General features: G+C 50.6%; 1 long non-coding RNA gene across 1 annotated transcript in view; it reads left to right on the forward strand.

Moving 5' to 3' along the window:
- Positions 1-415: 415 nt before the first annotated feature.
- Positions 416-11,737, forward strand: part of LOC117795450 — a 37,383-nt gene continuing 26,061 nt past the window's right edge. The window contains exons 1-3 of the long non-coding RNA XR_004619477.1: positions 416-556; positions 1,138-1,317; positions 2,416-5,125. This is a non-coding gene — a long non-coding RNA (uncharacterized LOC117795450). The remainder of the gene's footprint in view (positions 557-1,137; positions 1,318-2,415; positions 5,126-11,737) is intronic.

Raw genomic sequence — 11,737 nt, forward strand, 5'->3', positions numbered from 1 at the left:
CTGAGCCTCAGTTTCCTTATCTGTAAAGTAGGTCGAGTAATAATTCCTCTCTTACAGGCTTGTCGTGAGGATTAATTGGGATAAGCCACGCAGAGTGTTTAGTGCGTTGCCAGGCACTCAGGACATCCTAGCTCTTATTGTTATAAGTTTTCACAACTACATGTTTTGTTTCCCCACCTCTTTGAGGATGGTTACCTCACCTGCGAACCGGAGGAAATAATATGCAATCTTAGGGGATTGTCATGACAACGAAATGAGAGGATACAGACGAAAGTGCTTTGAGAACCTGGCAGGTTTGGGTGTGAAGGTGATGGCCCCCAAGATTACACAGCTGGTACGAAGCGGTGCCCTTGTGGAACCACCACACCCTCCCCCAGAGCAGACACACACAGCCACACAGCCACACAGCCACAAACACGCACAGGGCCCCGCCACCAGGGAACCTCTAGGCTGTCTGACCCCTACTGGTGTCCTAGGGAAATTGTCCCTCCCTCCAGGCCATCTGAGCAAGCTCTCCCGGGCTGGGCCTCACCCTCGAGAGCTTCCAACGTAGCAGGTGAGAGGTGCGAACAAGCCTTATTTGGCGTGAGGCCAGATGACCCAAAAGTGGAGGCAACAGAAAGACGGAAGGAAGGAGGGGAAGTTTGGGAGTGAGGGGAGGTTCATGGCTGGGCTGGCCTTTGAGCTGGTCTCTGAGAGGTGGGCAGTGTATTGGTTTGCTTGGGCGGCCATTACACAACACCACAGACGGGGTGGGGTGCACAACAGAATTTTTATTTTCTCACAGCGCTGAAGGCTAGAAGTCTGAGATCAAGGTGTTGGCAGGGCTAGTGGCTTCCAGGACTTCCCTCTTTGGCTGGCAGCTGGCTGCCTTCTCGCCGTGTCCTTACACGGTCGTCCCTCTGTCTGTGTTGTCCGTGTTCTGACCTCCTCCTCGTGTCAGGATGGAAGTCATATTGGATTTGGGCCTGTGTGACCCATGTGACCTAATTTGACCTTAATCACCTCTGTAAAGGTCCTGTCCCCAAACACATTCTGAGGTACTACGGTTTAGGACTTCCACATATTTATTTGGGGCAGGGGAAAATCAGCCTCTAACAAGCAGGATGTCTCCCCCTTACATTCGTTTAATTACAGAAGTAAAATGTCTTGAAACGTTGAGAAGCTCGGCAAGGAAAGAAACCACTAAGAGATGACCATATCCGTCCAATCTCTTCAAAAAGAAAAGAATACAGAGCTTTCAAAATGGGTATATGGCACTGGCTGTTTTGTACCTGCTATTTTCACTTGATGAATACATCATGAACTTTCCTCCTTGTAAGTAACGATCCAGTTTAACTGGCCGCATATGGGTTCATTATAAGGTGGGATTCACTGTATTCAATCAGTGGGTGGTGGGGTTTTGATTAGCCAAGATCGGGGTAGAGAAGTAGCTCTTCGGGAGGGAACGATACAAGTTTCAAGAGCGCGGTGTTGGTTACACTTCAGCCAAGTAGAATCAGCCAGAAGAGTTCCCAGAATTAGGTAGATTATGCTTACATGTATGTGTGTAATTTTTTTTTTTTTTGGACTGTGGATGTGACCGTGCTATTTCTTCTGAGAAGTCCTGAGGGGTCCTGAGAATTGAGCCAGTTGTCTAATTTATGTCTGACTCATCGGGATGTCAATGACACCCCACAGGGCAACTGAAATTCAGTATTTGACTCTACAGGGTGAAAAGGAACTTAAACACGTACTAGTTTTAATTGAGATGCTGCTCTTTTTTTTTTTTTTAAATGAGTGATTTTTAGTGATTGGTGACAATTGTTTTTCCCATCCTTCCTTTCCCTCTTTGTCTCCCAACTGTTCATCCCTGATGAGAAGAAGTCTTTGGTAACACGAAGCAAAGTGACAGGGACTTAATGATAAAGATGGATTTGTCTTGTTTCACACTGATGATGCTGAAGGATCCAGAAGGGAAGTTTAGGTTAGATGAGGAGGGCTTCCTGGGGAAAGAGGAGGCAGGGAGCACATCTCCAGGATACCCACCCATGGTGGGTCTTAAACAACCCCATGGGCCATTCAATAGAGAGACAACGCTTAGCCCTGTTAATTTCGATAACTCAGCCTTTCAAATTATGTTATAAAGCCCAGAGTCTTAGGTTTCATTTGTTCCGTCATGCAAGTGGGAGAAGAGGAAATGGGAATGGTTTTGTATGTGATTTGCTAGAGAAACCCACAGAATAGCATCGAAATACAAAGGTGTCAGTTTCTAGATAACAGCCCATTCTTAAGTGAGCAAATCCGTCAGAACTACCAGTGTCTTTGGGGGCTTTTTGTTTGTTTGTTACAGAATATGGCAACCACTTCTATAGTCTTAGGAATCTTACCAGACCCTTTTAAAAAAGAAAGCAACCATGTATTTATTTATTTTAGAGACAGAGAGAGCGTATGTGCACATGCATGCGGGGAGGGGCAGAGAGAATCCTGAAGCAGACTCAGCGCGATGCTGGATCCCACCACCCATGAGATCACGACCTGAGCGGCAACCAAGAGTCAGACGCGTAACCAGCGGAGCCACCCAGGCGCCCCCTTCCCAGACCATTTTGTTGAGTGAAAGCATCCAGGGACAGATTTATTCCAACCAAGTCCAGCCGAGAACAGTGATGGATACTCACGGAGTCCACACGCGGCCCTGCAGAACAAGATTTATATTCTTGTAAAAATCTTCATCCTAGCGCCTTATCAGATCTGATTTCTTGAATTGGTTTTCTGATGGGGAGTGGCACTTCTCCCTCCTTAGCTGCGGGGGGAGAAAGGCCATCTTTCACAGTTCTTTCTTTCTTTCTTTTTTTTTTTTTTAAAGATTTTATTTATTTATTCATTCGACAGAGATAGAGACAGCCAGCGAGAGAGGGGAACACAAGCAGGGGGAGTGGAGAGGAAGAAGCAGGCTCATAGCAGAGGAGCCTGATGTGGGGCGATCCCATAACGCCGGGATCACGCCCTGAGCCGAAGGCAGACGCTTAACCGCTGTGCCACCCAGGCGCCCCCACAGTTCTTTCTAAGGGACTTAGTTCATGGTCATGGCTTGCATTTGGGGGGGCAATTCCATCAGTTGGCATTAGAAGGAAAAAAGCAGGCCTGCTGAGCTCAGTTTTACTAGCAGAAATGGGGAAAGAGTGAAGAGGATTGACTTGCCAACTGTGAAATGGGGAGCATGGGTTGTTTTTGTTCGTTGAACGTCATCCTTTGGATTCCCTTTAATGGCGGAAATTCTGACTTTCTTTAGATAAGAGGATTAAGTTTACACCCCTCCCCAGGCTGTGAGTGTGATATGAGTTATGGCCACTTTTAGGTGCTATTAGCCCCTTGGCTTCAGGGAGCACACAGGAAAAGTGACTCTGGAGGGATGCAGTTCACGTCAAACCTTTAACAAATCCACATCACGAAAACCCAATTAAGATGACTTTGGTGTAAAAGAGGATTTACCACTTTGCAGCAACTCACCATGTGATTACTTTAAATAGACAGTTCTTCTGCATTTTGTATCTTTTCTCCCCCCCAAAAATGAATGTGCTTTTTTTTTTTTTTTTGAGACTGCACTGTGAGCCTAGCTCTATAAGAAAACCACATAGGCCAGATCTCAAAAGCGAACGATGCCCCCTCATTCTGTGCAAGTGAGTTTTTTTGGTGTCTTTGAGCACCCACCTCCAGTGCCTAGTGAGATAGTCATGCCACCCAGGAAAGTGGGAAATGTTGCCTAAGAACAGCGCCCACATCCCAGCAGTCATGTGGGGGGCTGGCCACACCTCTCCAGATGCCGGCAACACAACGTGTGCCAGAGCTCACAGACCCCCTGCCGGAAGCCAGGTAGCCTAGGGAGCAAAGTCGGGACAATGAGGCGCCAAAGGCCCAACGCTGGCAAGGTGCCCAGGGCGATGGTGGCCATTGGGACAGTTCTGCGTCACTCAATTGTGAAAGCTGATTCTATTTAATTCGCTTTAATTAAAATAGGAGGGCCAGTTTTACCCCAAGGCAGAAGATGTTGTCAGTGGATGCAGAGTGAGGTTTGAGGTCCAGGAAGCAAGAGTGTCGCCTCCCTTGCCTCTGTCCCAGAGGATTGACTTGGCATCTTGTAGTCGCCCTTCACAAGTCACTGGACTGTTACCCTGTTTGAAGAACACAGCTTCTCCTGCCAGGAAGCAGGGCACCACTTGAAAGGCTCGAAGGGCTAAAGTCTAGAGCATTCGATGAGCAAGGAGAAGGCGTGAAGGGAAATGATGAGTGTGTATATGACACAGAAGACAGAGGTTTTTTGGGTTTTGTCTTTGCTTTAGAGAGAGGGCGCGCATGCGAGCAGAGGGTGGAAGGGGAGAGAGAGAGAGAGAGAATCTCACGCAGTCATCCTGCTGAGTGCAGAGCCTGATGCAGGGCTTGATCCCATGATCCTGACATCATGACCTGAGCCGAAATCAAGAGTCAGGCACTTAACACTGAGCCACCCAGGTGGCCCTGGAAAACAGAGTTTGTCTCATTTCCCACTGAATATAAACTCCTTTGGGCAGAAGGTTTTGTGTTGTGTTCATTGATGAATCCCCAGCACCTAGAACCAAGTCTGGTGCATTGTAGGAGCTCAGGAAATATTTATTCAATGAGTGCTTCCGAAATGTTGAATGAGGGAGTCCTTCCAATGAAGGGGCTGCTTCCCTGTGAAGCCCTATGGGGGAAAAGGGGTGTAAGTCAGGGTGCCTATCCTAAGGTCTGGCCATATGCTAGCCCCATAACCAGCTGGCATTTATTCATTCCTTCATTCATTCAAGGAACATTTACCGAGCCCCTCTTCTGTAACATACAACCCAACATGAGCCAGGCTCTGAGGTTACCATGGTGACTCAGGCTGGGACCACAACATTCTGTAGGCATTCACCGGGCTGGGGCGGGGCAGAGGGGAGCATTAGGGCAGCTCGTGTCAAGGTCTACAGTCCCTCAAAGGCATGCTGGGACCACCTACCAGTCACACCCCCTCACTCTGCACTTCTCCACTACTGAACCCGCTGAACATGACCTTTCCTCTGGCTAGTCCTTCCCAGCTTTGTTCACCCCAGGGCCCAGCGCCATAGTAAATGTACCTTTCCCAGCAAAGGTAAGAGCAGTTCTCAGCGCTTTGTGATGTTACTGGTGCTGGAATGGCTAGGGGACAGTGACTCCCACTTATCTTCTGTTCCTTGGCCTGGCTTTCCTGGGAACTTCTTGTGGGAGGTGGAGCAGGCTGTGCGGGATTGGGCATTCCTGGGCTCTCTGTGTCATTGAAATACCACCTGGCCCTCACTGGGAACCAGTGGGAGGTAGGGCCCATGGATTCTGGCATAGCACAGAGACAATGTCTTCCACGGGCTGCCCGAAGTGCGGGGGTCCTTGGGAGTTATCCAGGTCCAGGCTGGAGGGGCTTTGAGGGGACAGTATGGTGAGGTACGTTGGACCAGAGGGCATTACCACCCACACATTTGTTCTGATCTCATGATTCTTTTGGGCTTTGATTTTGGAACGTCAGAACCCAGTCACGTGGCTGCCACCCAAAGATACTGTTAAAATGCAACTAGAATTTTGTTTTGGTATTTTTTACACATCAGCTGCAAATCTTTGCAGGATTTTCCCCTTCCCAGGGTAAAGAGAGAGAAGAGGAAGTGAAAACAGTTGGGGAGAATTTTCTTACAGCGCCTCTTGCCTGCAGATAACAACCAAAAACCCCCTTGGGTTTGAGCAGAGCCTTGTACTTTTTAGTAGCTCGAGCCCAGTCACAGACAGCCTCGTTTGGTTCTCAGATCTCTCCTGGGTGGGAGGCGGAATTCTGAGCTGCCCCGCTTTTCTTCTCATTTGCAGACAGCAGGCACTCCTGGGGTTGGAGGCAAGGGCTGGGCACGGGCTATTCTGGGAAAAGGAGGTAATTCTGCAGAGCTCTTCTGGAGAGGCAGTGGGGGCTTCTGAGTTTCTTCAGGACAGCTCATCCATACCTGGTGGAGAAAGGTCTGTGTAAACAGGGATCCCAGCCATCTGTCCTCTGGGTGGAGCCCTTTGGCAACAGAAGACAGAGCAGCTGTGCTCCCCAGCACCGAGGCACCAGCTGCGGGACTCTCCTGGATGCTGGGGATCCCCTACCCCAAACCCCGGGACTTTGAGAGCTCCTAACTGTAATATCTGCTTCCAAGAGAGGGGTGACCTCCCCAGAGTCTAGTAGGCATGTTTCCGAACTTTCATGTTGCTTTAACAGGCTTCATTGATGACTTGGTATATGGAACAGGCCGGTGGGAAGGTGGGGAGAATAGGGAGGCTAGTGGATGAGGCTCTGGTCTCCTGATGCAGACAGACATGGACACAAAAACACAGGGGCTAAATAGAGGGGTTGGGGGGAGGGGAGGGAGTGCCAGAGGCGACTGAGGCAGCCTTGTGTTGGAATCCAGATGCCAAGCGCTAGGGCAGAGTCTCCCGGCCCAGTGCTCCCTGCTCTGGGGACCACATACTCTGTGCTGAAGACCAGCAGTGCGTTAGATAGGGCGAGTGTGAAGTTCCCAGGTGGCCGGAGTGTTTGCAGTTCCGACGGCCTCATTCCCATGGGCCCTTGGGAAGACTCCATCGTGCGACTTAGTTGAATTGAGGATAAGGGCCTGGGATGTGGAGGACAGACAGGGGACTTGCTTGGGAGGGCACATTATGGCAGCCCTCTCCTGCCTCCTGTGGGTTTTGGCTTGTTTGGGGTTTGGGAGCTTGGTGCTGGGGGAGAGACTGGGATCGGGGTTGCTGGGAGGGAATGGGTTATTCCCTCCTTTGTTTGACAGGTATCAAATGTAGGGCTGCGGGGCATCCCCGCTGGACTGCACACCAAAGTGCCCGACAGAGAAGCACTGGGATCATTGTGCAGGAGGACCTTTCCCCCTCCCCACTCCACGGTTTGCTATCTTATCTTNCCCCCCCCCCCCCCCCCGGTCTCAAGGGACCACACAAATGACCCCTGCTGGAGGCATTCAGCCCATCTCTCTCCTCTGTCTCCAAGATTGCAACTCCTTGGGCCTGTGCCCCTCACCTTGGAATGTGCCCCACCACCTGGCCGTCTAGTAAGCTGGCAGGAAGTATGGCATGAACATGTGACAAAGATCCGTCACTGAGCCCCCGGCCTCCGCCTACCATTTTCTTTTCTGGAGAAGAGGCAGCTTGTTTTTGTCTGTGTCTGAGGAAGAGGCTAGGGACAGAGCTGGGAAGAAAATTTCCCAGCAAATTCTTCCCCGGATCTGGGAGAGCTGAAATCTTGTCAGGGTCAGGATCCAGGCTCCGGGGACACCCATCCAGGGCCACTGGGAATAACAGAGCAGTTTGCTGGTGTGAGACAGGAGGAAGAGGGCAGAAATGTTTGCAAACCGGGCCCCGGCCTTGCAGGAATTTGCCTGGCCTCTGGGCTTGGGTCGGGTCAGTAGGTTTTCAGATGAGGCCAGGAAGGTTCTAGCCAGGTAGATTCCAGCTTCTTCTTCTTTCTAGGGTACAGGGAGTGGGGTGAATGATAAGGCGCAAAGGTGCTGGGCATCCTCTCAGGGTGGCCACCTTGGACCCCAGAACTGTGTTTGCAAATGGATAAAGCTATGGTACAGAGCTGACTCAAAAGCGATTCAAATTTCCTGCAAGCTAATACCTAGTTCCTTGTCCGAAATCCAGGCCAGGCCTCGGGGGTGGGGGAGGCCTTGGGTCCTGGGATAAGCGCTGGGTGGAGAACATAATGGGATGGGGCCTCGCTGGTTTCCCTGGAGCCTTGAAACTGGATGAACAGGAAGCATCCTGTTTAAAACTTACACAAACAGTCCTAAACCTTTTTTGAAGTCCCACGGAGAGGTGGCGGTGGGGGGAGCCTGGGGTGCGTGTGAGGGGCTGAGAAAGGAAGAGGCCTCTGGGTGGCTGCCTCTCGTTGGCACTGGATCCACCTCCGAGCCCCAGAGCTGGGCCCTCAGCAGCTGGGAAGCTGTCCTGGTGGCCTCTGGGCCTCCTTTGTCCTCTGCACACACGCCAGCCCCGGGGGACGCCGCTCGGCCGGGCCCGGCTGTTCAATCAGCCTCCGTGTCTTCATTTTGATTTGTTATCCCTCCAAGATCACCTGTTGGAAAGACACCCGCCTCTTGTTACATTTCCCAGCCTGCCTGCGGGCAGCTCTGCAAAGCCAGTGTCTTCACTCGGGGCCTGGGTGTTCCGACGCCAGCTCTGGCACCAGCAGGGGTGGGAAGAGGAACAAAATAATTAAGCCCCATGAGTTGAAAGGAGAATTCACTCCCCTGTGCAAATGTTTGTTCCTTCTCTTCCTGGGTAACTTCAGGTGTGTTAGTCTAGGACTGTCCTTTGTTTTGGAACAGGTCTCATTCATAGCAGTTGTGGGTTTTTTTTTTTTTAGCTTTATATTTCATTAATGTGTAGCACATGTGAACTTTATATAAATATAAACTGAGTTTTGAAAAGAGAAGAATTAAAGAATCCCCCCAATCTTACCACAAACACACTGGATCCAGTTTCCGTCTCGACCCAGTTTCCCTTCCAGTCCTCGTCCAGATGCATGATATTATCCCAAGAGACGTTTACCTTTTGAAAGAACCTAACTGGAGGGCATATGCACAGTCCCATGGGCTACATCATCTTTCTCATCGTCATTAACCCCCAAAATACCTCTAGTCTCATAATTTATTTAATAATCAACTTCCTGTGGTTGGAAATGTGATTGCTGCTTCTTTCATGCTCTCAAGCAAGGTGTTCAGCTCTTTTCCGGGCTCTGTCCATCCCTGGGGGCCAGGCAGAGGAGGTGGTCTTGCTTCGGGGGTCTGGTAGGGTTCAAGTGACTCCAGCTCTCCCTCACATGCTCCCCCCTCCCCCCAGGTCCTGGACCTGATTCCTGCCAAGCGGTTCTTGCTGTGCCGAGCTCCTCACTGCTCAGTAGGGTAAAGGGCATTTCCAGGGCACGTTTGTGCGAAGTGTTTCATCCATGCCTGTGTTCACCCACTGGAGTCTGACCATGTGCACAGACATCTGCTTGACCAGATGAACGTCATGGGCCAGGTCATACTGGCTCTTTATTACTGGTGCCTTGGAGGGCTCTTGGCATTTAATAGATGCTCAATAGTTGTTGAGGGAATGAAAGTTGAACAATGATTCACAGCTCACAAGGAAATGTATAGGTCACCAACCCCAGCTCTTTCCTTGGCCTGCTGCAGAATCTGACGCAGGGCTCTGCGATAGGGCTGAGGGGCTGTGACTCAGGGCAAAGGGCTCTTTATTTAATAGCTTACTTCTGACCCTTAGGTAGCTCCTGCCCCGCTTTCAGAATTCTGCTCTCCCCTCCACATTCCCTGATTTCAACCATAAAGTAATGATGGCTTAATAATGCAAGGTCCCAGGGCACCTGGGAGGTTCAGTGGGCGAAGCGTCTGTCTTCTGATCAGGTCATGATCCCAGAGTTCTGGGGTCAAGCCCCGCATTGGGCTCCCTGTTCAGTGGGCAGTCTGCTTCTCCCTCTGCCCCTCACCCCGCTGGTGCTCTCTCTTTCTCTGTCTCTCTCTCACTCTCGCTCTCTCAAATAAAATCTTAAAAAAAAGTGCAGAGTCCCCACTTCACCCCCTACATCCAACTTTAGATCCCCTTTTAGTCAGTAGGATGGCCAGCTTGTCTCAGCTTGCCCGGGACTTTCCCAGTTTTAGCGCTGAAAGTCCCCACTCAGTCCCAGAGAAATGTGTCAACCTGAGGGTTTTGTCCCAGCTCCCTGCATCCAGTTCTTAACAATGTCCTGTAGAGGGCGCTGGAGGCACAGCCCGGGAGACAGGCGCCCAGGCGGACGGAGCATTTGTCTGCCCACCCAGGTGTGAGGCAATATCACCTGGCCACCATCAGACTACGGATTCTGTCTCCGGCCAGAGTGGGTCAGAAAATAGTCCATCTCCTCCCCCTCCGGCAGGAAGCTGACACCTGTTGCTGAAGAGGGCGTTGCCTCGTCAGACAAGCCAGGTGCTCGGAGCCCTCTCTGTTTCTTGGCCGCAAGAAGGCAAATCATGTATAAATATATTGCTCTTTGTCTCGGGCTCTCAAACCACCCGGTGTGTTCTAGCTGACGGCAGCTCTGACTAGCCTGACAGAGGACACCCCAGCTGGGTTGACCTAGAACAACTCGGGCCACAGCAGGAGAAATTGGCTTGCTTCTTTCTAAGTGTGTCTGTCAACTACTCACCTGTCCCTGCTTTATAGACCTACCTTGGGAAGTGGGAAATCATAACACTTACTTTCACAAGTCGGGGGGCGATAATGGTAAGGTCATCTTGCTACGGGGGAGGAGACTCAAGCAGATCCCGCTTTGGGCGTCAACCCGGCTGCGGCCAACAGCGAGTCGGCTATTCCGATAAGCCTGGATTTCCTGGTGCGCCATGTGTCAGGCCCTGTTTTGGTGCGTGACCCTGACCGATGAAACATAGATACGCTCAACTCGTACAAGTGTTTAGAAACAGATGCTATTGTGGTGGGGTCCTTCACCGATTCTTGTATTTGCTCGCTCTTCGTCATTAAGCTTCGTACTCTGGCGATAATTATAGTTCAACAGGTATTCGGTGAGAACTGTTTTGTAAGGAGGGCCTGGCTGAAAACACCAACACAGTGATTTAAAAACACAGAGCTGCCATTTATGACTTGATATGTCATCAGTGTGGGTATTTCCACCCGCGCAAGTATCTGGGAAATGCCAATTAGGATACAGTTTTTGTTAATGCTCTCTAAAGAGAAGGTGTTTGTTTTTAAGCCCTCCTGCTTCTTAAAAAATCATTTCAAGGACTGGAGGGGTAATGAGAAAGCGGCAGTACTTCTAAAGAGCTGCAGAAGAGAGGAGGCCAGGGCCAGCTGGCAGTCTGAGATCGTATCTCACCGGTCTAGGTATCCATTGCCCCCTCGCTCAGGGCTCTGACTGGTCTGGGACGGGTGTAGGAGTCCTGTCTCCATCATAAATTGTGCGATCTTGGACGTTATTTCATTTCTCTGAACCTCAGTCTGTCCATCTTTAAAGCTGAGGAGATATTCAGAGGATCCCCTTGTCAGGTTGTTGTAAGGGTTAAATGAGATGATGTGTGCAGAGCACGTAGCTGTGAGCCTGGTGACTGGCTGGGGTTCAACAACACTTCGTTGAAGAATCGAGTGGCTCCCTTTATCTGCCCTCCAAGCTGACTGCCGACTGGGTCAAGCCAATACTGCATCAGCTAGAACTATATGGCGGTTGATTAAGTAAGGCTTTCTTGGTATTTCATACACTCATTGAGTGGGCTTGGCCGTTGCCCATGCTTTCCAAGGCAGGCGCTCTGTCTCGAACCACTGCCACCGTCCTCACTCCCTGCCACCTCTGGCAGCTAACACCGCATGCGTCGCATGGACCCGGCATCGGGCAAGGTAATTTCATCCGCCTCTCATTTTCTTCTCCCAATCATCTTGGGAAATTGATACTGCAGTGACTTTGTCCCCATTGTGCAGATGACAAAACTGAAACAGTGTCACTGGACTCCAAACCCGGAACTGCACTAAGGCTGTGTTCTTGACCCCACTCTTCACGGCCTCTTCATGTGGCCGATCGCACCCTTTACAGGTTGGATCTCTGTAGTCTGGCTTTTGGAGAGCCCATCAAACTCTCCATTCCTGGATTCTGGTCACAACCAGTTTTGGGTTTCTGGTGAGAACTGAAGGTGCTATCCCCCGCTGTTTGGTG

The sequence above is a fragment of the Ailuropoda melanoleuca genome, chromosome 13, assembly GCF_002007445.2.
Source record: "Ailuropoda melanoleuca isolate Jingjing chromosome 13, ASM200744v2, whole genome shotgun sequence".
Taxonomy (NCBI): Eukaryota; Metazoa; Chordata; class Mammalia; order Carnivora; family Ursidae; genus Ailuropoda; species Ailuropoda melanoleuca.